At 43.7% G+C, this 7,311-nt stretch overlaps 1 protein-coding gene across 7 annotated transcripts in view; it reads left to right on the forward strand.

The window, feature by feature from the left end:
- ZMYM5 (zinc finger MYM-type containing 5) overlaps nt 1-7,311 on the forward strand; it is a 30,800-nt gene that overhangs the window by 5,037 nt on the left and 18,452 nt on the right. The window contains exon 1 of one of the 7 annotated variants that reach the window (XM_023517255.1): nt 4,767-4,943. The exons of the other annotated variants lie outside the window; for them this stretch is intronic. The gene's annotated coding sequence lies outside the window, so the exon portion shown is untranslated. Of the gene's footprint in view, nt 1-4,766; nt 4,944-7,311 lie in introns of those variants that run through there. 7 annotated transcript variants of the gene reach the window in all.

The following is a 7,311-nucleotide window of genomic DNA, read 5'->3' on the forward strand; positions in this document are numbered from 1 at the left end:
AAAAAAAAAAAAAAAAAAAAAGAAAAATCTGTTAGTTTTAGGATAATGTAGATTCAGAAAGATCCCATGTTGTAAATGCAATAGACTTCAGGGAAAAAAAACTAGGCTAGAGTGTCATCATAGTTCACAACAACCTCAAACTCCTAGGTTTTTGAACGTGGTCTACTAAAGGAGATCTAAATACAATAATAGAGCAAAGTACCTTTATTTATGTCTTTTAGTGTTAAGTCATATCTTCTTTTTTTCATATCTTTATTCTTAAATATCTTGTTAAATATACAAGGTTGTTACCCATTCCCCATTTCTCCTGGGTTTCAGCTTAACTTTTTTATAATGGTAATACAAATTTATATTGACCTTGTCCAGATTTTCCTTAGATTTTTTACACTGATAATATGGTTTTTAGTAGTAATTTTTGTTGTATCATATTAAATCAATTAAGTATTAAGTAGTTGTAATTTGTGGATGAATAAGACACCATAAGAACTAGGTAAATGTTTAAAATTAATTATGCACTTTTTAAAATCCTTGGATATAGGCAAAGTATTGACTTAAAATACTTTCTCATTAGAAAGGGATTTAATATTTTTTGCACTCTTTAATGGGAGTGATTATTGCTGACTGGTTTACAAAGAAACAGCATTATCCATCACTGTTTTGGAATTTGATTCTTCTCCCCAAAAAACATATGTGCCGCCTCCTTCTGCTGTAATTAAATCCAAGGTTCAGCTACCTTGAAAGACTACTGAATTAAAGAATTAATTTGAGATTGTAGGGTGACTAAAGGAGTCTGCTACTCTTTCCATGTCTTTCTTAAGTTCTAGGGAGAGTTGGTGGTAAAAGTGGGTTGATGTACTATGCCTGCAGTGCCCATGCCTAGTCTAGCCACTATGCCTGTTCTGAGGAGTACAGGGAAGAAGATGTGTCCTTTTTGTTTGGGAGTAGGGGGATGCATCAGTGCCTGAGTTAGGGAGGAGTCATTCACAAAAGAGACTCAGGGGATGAGGAAAACTTGGATTAGCATGCAGGCACCAATAGATGGAGCAGCCATAGGGGAATAATATTCCCAGAGGGGCACAGGAGAAAATAGATAAGGGAAAAGTTCAGTTGAGGGGACAGAGGTAAGGCTTTATAAAACCTACAGAGTCTCCAGTACTGGTGAGTTTGAAATAGGTTAGGAGGTTATTAATGAGTGTGATGTTGATAATAGAGGAGCCTAGGGTGGTAATGAATCCTCTTTTTCCCCATGTGGCTATATGGTGATGGATTATGTGGAAAGTATATTTAGAATCTGTATATATGTTAATGGAGTGGCCTCGTGCAAGTTTTAAGGCTTTAGTGAGGGCTAAGAGTTCTGCCTGTTGTAAGGAGGTTGAGGGGGAGGGGGGCAGGCTAATGGAAGCAGTAGTGGAAGAAGACAATACCAAAGCCTGCTTTGGCAATGGAGTAAACAGCGAGTTTGGAAAACTGCTGTGTATAAACCAGGTATCCTCGGGGTTAGGTAAGATAAAGAGGGAGATGTTGGGAAAAGGATATAATGTTACCATAATTAAAGGCCAGCCATCATGGAGTGAGTTCTGGGAAGTGTGACGGTCATATGAGTAGAGGACAATTAGTGGATCTGAGGGGTTAAATGCTGGGACTTTAAGAGGGAGAAAGTGGAGTTCTCAGTTTTCTATAAAGAAGATTAAGAGCTGGAGTAAACAGGATCCAGAAATTAAAGATAAGTGTTGGTGTTTTAGAAGGGATGGAATGTTACGAGGGGTAAGTAAATATGTAGGGGCCTGGCAGGTAAGTTTCTGGGACTTCAGAAAAAGGAGAGATGTGGCTGCCACTGCTTGGAGGCAAGGGGGCAAACCTAGGGCTGTGAATTCCATCTGCTTTGAGAAGAATGCTATTGGGAGGTGATTGTTGTGAGGTTTCTGTGTTAGGACCCCTACTGCACGTCCTGGGTGTTCTGACACTGAGAGGTAAAATGGATAGCAGGGATCAGAAAGATGGAGGTAGTGCTTGGGACAGAGAAGATTGTAGGGAGAGGAAGGAACTTGACCAAAACTGGTGTGGGTCTATGTGTTCAGTTGGGGAACCTTTAGCAGCGGTGTATAGAGGCTTAACCAAGGCCATAAAATTGGGAATCCAGGCTCTAAAATATCCTAGAACCCCCAGGAAGAAGAGGAGGTCACTTTTTATTTGGGGTAGGGGTAGGGAGGAGATGGCCCGAATGCGGTCCAGGGAGGATGTTCCTGTGGGAGGATGCCGAGGTAACTGACAGAGGGAGAAGTTAACTGTGCTTTGGAAGGGGAGGCTCTATACCCCTTGGTGGCAAGGAAAGAGTAAGTGAATGTTTTGCTGGGAGGTAGTGGGGGAGAGGCTGTATAAGAGGGAGTCATCTACGTACTGAAGAACTGTGGAATTTTTCGGTAAACGTTAACTAACTACTGGCAATTGGCCTGACATGCCTGACCAAGTAATGAGGACTGTCTCTAAATCCTTGTGGGAAAACCATCCAGGTGAGTTGTTGGCTGGTAGAGGAATCAGGGTTTGTCCAACTGAAGGCAAAGAGGGGTTGGGAGAGCTCATGGATGGGGATGGTAAAAAAGGCATCCTAGAGATATAAAACTGTGTGGGGGGAGGTATTAAAAGGAATAGTAGACAGGAGGGTATTGGGTGAATAGGCTGAATAGTTTCATTGATAGCCTGTAAGTTGTACACTAACTAATATGAACCATTGGGTTTTTTTACAGGAAGGATGGGAGTGTTGTAGGGTGAGGTAGTAGGTTTGAGAATACCAGCTGACAGGAGTTTGAGGATGAGTGGTTTAATGCCCTGGAGGGCCAACATGGGGGTTGGGTATTGTTTATGGGAAGGATATGAATGTTGGGATCTGAGGGCAATGAGAATGGGTGAATGATGGAAGGCTACTAGAAGGAAGAGAGGTATCCTAAATGATGGGGTCTACAGGGAGGTGGATTGAGAGAATGGAATTGTAGGGGAGGGGTTAGAGAGAGCAGGATGGGTAGTGAGAGGTGGGAGCTGACAGGAATTGTCAGGATTGCTTGTAATCTTGAGAGGATATCTCTACTTAGTAGGGGAATGCTGTATGAAGGAATAATAAGGAACGAATGTGAAAAAGAGTGTCCAGAAAGTGATCACCACAAAGGTGGAGTAGTAGTGCGAGGGTGCAGTAGATTACCATCAATACCCACCGTTGAGATCTCTTGTTTGTTGTACAGGACATTTGTAATATGGCAACATGGAATAGGTGGCCCGTATCTATCAGAAAAGTGATTGTCTTACCTTCCACTAGCAAAGATACCCAGAGCTCAGTTCTTGTGATTGTCCAAGGGGCCTCCTGACTCTTTGGGAATTGTTACTCTTCAGCAGCCAAGCCCAAGAGGTTGAGGAATTCAGCCAGGTCCTGGGAGTGGCTGCAAACCAGATCCTCAGAAGGACCAGGCAGTCATACTTTCAGTGAGGACCTCCGTAGGCTGGGCAGTACTTGGGGAGGGTTTGGATTTGTGCCCTATTTGGCCTAGTGCCCAGGTTTACTGCATTTGAAACACATTCTGGTGGAGGTTTCCTTTTTTCAGACTGTTTAGTTATTGAAGACCTTGAAAGCCAGGTCAATGAGATCTTGTTGGGGGGTCTGAGGGCCCTGGGGGGATTTTTGGAGTTTTTTTCGGTATATCAGGTGCAGGCTGAGAGATAAAATACATGTTGATAATGATTCTGCCCTCCTTCTTCTCTAGCAGTAGGGTGGTATAGCAGTGGAGAACTTTGTTAAGATGGGCTAAAAATTGGGCAGGGTTTTCATCCAGTTTGGGATTCTTTCTTTTAGTTTGTCATAATTCATAGCCTTATGGGCTGCTTTTTTTATTCCCTCTTAAGAGACACTGGACTGGCTCAGTGCCCATAGCTCAGTGAGTAGGGCGCCAGCCACATACACCGAAGCTGGTGGGTTTGAGCCTGGCCCCGCAACAGTGACAGTTGCGACCAAAAAATAGGTGGCCATTGCAGCGGGCACATGTAGTCCCAGCTACTCGGGAGGCTAAGGCAAGAGAATAGCTTAAGCCCAAGAGTTTGAGGTTGCTGTGAGCTGTGATTCCACAGCGCTCTACCGAGGGCAACATAGTAAGACTCTGTCTAAAAAAAAAAAAAGACTGATACTGGACCATATAGTTATGGAGATCGACCCCAGGAACATCCCCAGGAATTCCAATTGGGCTCTTCCCGGGCAACAGCCCTAATGCCCTCTGGCAGGTTTTGGTCTGTCTTCCATTGATCTTTGGCATGAACCTGGGTTTGAGTCCAGACCTGCTCCTCTCTCCTCTGAAGTTAGGGTGAAGGTGAGGATGACATATACATGCCAGGTCAGATCATATGATAGGGTTAGATATCTAAATTCTCAAGAATATTTTGTGGGATCTCTGGAGAACGACCCTAGCTTCTGACTTATGTGGGACAGATCTGAGAGAAAAGGGGACATGAACCCTGATGATACCTTCCATTCTTGCAACCTCTTTGAGAGGGTATAAAGGTTGTGGTAGTCCAGAAGTGGAAGGTCCAAAGGTGTGACCAGATCTAGTATGAAGTGGGGAAATTGGGTCCAGCATCTTTCCCTTCCCACCTGTGTCTGCCATCTTTTCTTTTTTGTCCACGTGCAGCAGAAGATGAGTGAGGGGCAATGGAGAGAGGGAGGGAGGAGGTAGGGAGGAGGTTAAGGGTGGGAGGTTGTGGAGGGGCAGAAGGGGAAGGGTTGTCTTCTGGGTGGAAAGAAGACAATGGAGAATCAGGAGATTCAGGGAGTGCTGGTTTGGCCTCTGCAAAGAAAATTTGAGAGGGTTCACAAGACGAACACAAAGAAGGAATGTTTCGGAGGAGGAAGAAGGCCTGGATGTAAGGGATTTCTGACCATTGCCCTATCTTCAACAGTAATTGTCAAGGTCAGTGAGGATTGAAAGGGTCAAAGGTGCCATTTTCAGGCCATTGTGAGTCATTCCCTAGTTTGTACTTAGGCTAAGCAGTATTACAGAAAAAGATGGGGTGTTTAGGTTTAAGGTCAGGATGGAGGTGTAGAGGCTGGAGGTGAGTTAAGAGACAGCTGAAAGGTGAAGAAGGGGGGATCCATCACTAAGCAGTCCCCATATCTGGAACTAGAGGTAGAAAATAAATGAGGTTAAAGCAAGAATGAAAAAGGACCTTTAACCTGCCAGAAAAGAGTGGTCCAGGGAGGGCATACCCACACATGAAGTACTGGATGGGTGAGTCTGACTCACCAGGATTAGTCCATGACCAGTGCTAGTTTTAGTAGACACAGACTACTGGAGTTTTTTGTCCCAGAATGGGGAAAGGGAAGAGAAGTTAAAAAGACTCAGAGAGTGGTTATGTACAGATGCTTAAAAGGCCTATAAATGGAGGAAGAGAGAGAGAGGAGTTGAAATGGAGTTTAAAAGCCTCATTAAAAAGTTATAGACAAATGCTTACCTCAAAAGGCCTAGAAATGGAGGAAGAAAGAGAGTAGAGTTGGAGTAGAGTTAAAGGGCTCAGAAAGGGGTTATAGATGAATGCTCACCTCACTATTAAATGAATGAATTCTCAGTGGGGGTTGGAGGGGTATCCTCTTTTCCTTTGTCTTGTTGGAACAAGAGTCTGTCTAGTTTTGAGTGCGTTCAACAGAGTGTATCTCGGTCCACCCGCTACCCCCTCCACGGGGTTTCTCCCTTTTTTGGGTTCTTGGCACCAAAATGAGAGGTTAAGGACCAAAAATAAGAGATTATTCCAAGATGTAAAACAAAAGGAAGCAGAGTCCAGGTTATCTGTGGAGAACGTGGCCTTTATTTTACTTAGTGTGAACAGGCTGTGTCTGAAAAAGAAGTTAGTACATGGGTTAAGGCAGGTGGGGATATAAGAGTTCTGGAGGGGTAAAGATTAGCGCATTCATTCTTTCCAGGGCAGGAAGTTGATGCACTCATTCTTCCCTGGGCAGGACAGTTCTGTTTGGGGGTTGGGAGGCTATCAATAAGAAATGTAATGGATGAATGTTAATCATGAACCAAATTTTTGTGTTTCTTTTACAAACCTTTTTAAGTGCTCCCTTAGTTTTATCTTTATATTTGAAACAGCCTTACTTGAAGGTTGATTTTTTTGTTTTTTTTTTTTTTTTTTGAGACAGAGCCTTAAGCTGTCACCCTGGGTAGAATGCTGTCACATCACAGCTCACAGCAACCTCCAACACTTGGGCTCAAGCGAGTCTCTTGCTTCAGCCTCCCAAGTAGCTGGGACCACAGGTGCCTACCACAACACCCAGCTATTTTTGGTTGCAGCCATCATTGTTGTTTTGGCGGGCCTAGGCTGGATTCGATCCCGCCACCTTAGGTGTATGTGACTGGCACCTTAGCCACTTGAGCCACAGGCGCTGAGCCTGAAGGTTGATTTTTTAAAAATTTGATTAGTAGATTTACATTAATAAATGATCAGTAATTTTTTTTTTTTTTTGAGACAGAGTCTCACTTTGTCACCCTCCATAGAGTGCGTGGCATCATAATTCACAACAACCTTCAACTCTTGGGCTACAGTGATTCTCTTGTCTCAGCCTCCCAAGTCACTGGGACTACAGGCGCCTGCCACAACACCCAGCTGTTTTTGGAGACGGGGTCCTTGTTCTGGCCTCAGGCTGATCTCAAACCTGTGAGCTCAGGGCAGTCTACCCTCCTCAGCCCCCAAGAGTGCAAAGATTACAGGTGTCAGCCATGCCTAGCCAAGTAATTTTTAAAAATTTTGTTTTCCTCATTCATCACATGTAACATAGTAGCTATGAAATAGATTCTAGAATCAGATTTCCAGGATTTGAATTCTGACTGGGTCCTTTACAGCACTGAAGACTTGGGGAGGTTACTTCTGAGTCTTAGTTTCCTAATTAGTAAAGTGGGAAAAGTAATACGAGGTATCCCAAAGGTTGCCATATGTTGGAAACACAGGAAATTGTAGCTAAATGTACCTTTCTTTACAAAATATTTATTGCAAAATTTTACAAGATATTCTCTATGTGTTAGCCACCCCCTTTGTAAAAGAGGAACACCCTTTAGCTTCCACCTCATTTAAGTAAGCCTTAACTGAGTTTAATAAATGTAATGGCAGAGCACATATTAAGAATAAATGTGGCTTGGCTCAAGTGGCTAACGCGCCAACCACATACACCTAAGGTGGCAGGTTCGAATCCAGCCCGGGCCCGCCAAACAACAATGATGGCTGCTACCAAAAAAATAGCCAGGCCTTGTGGCGGGTGCCTGTGGTCCCAGCTACTTGGGAGGC

This window comes from Otolemur garnettii, unplaced genomic scaffold (genome assembly GCF_000181295.1).
Source record: "Otolemur garnettii isolate 467f Iridium unplaced genomic scaffold, OtoGar3 scaffold00106, whole genome shotgun sequence".
NCBI lineage: Eukaryota > Metazoa > Chordata > Mammalia > Primates > Galagidae > Otolemur > Otolemur garnettii.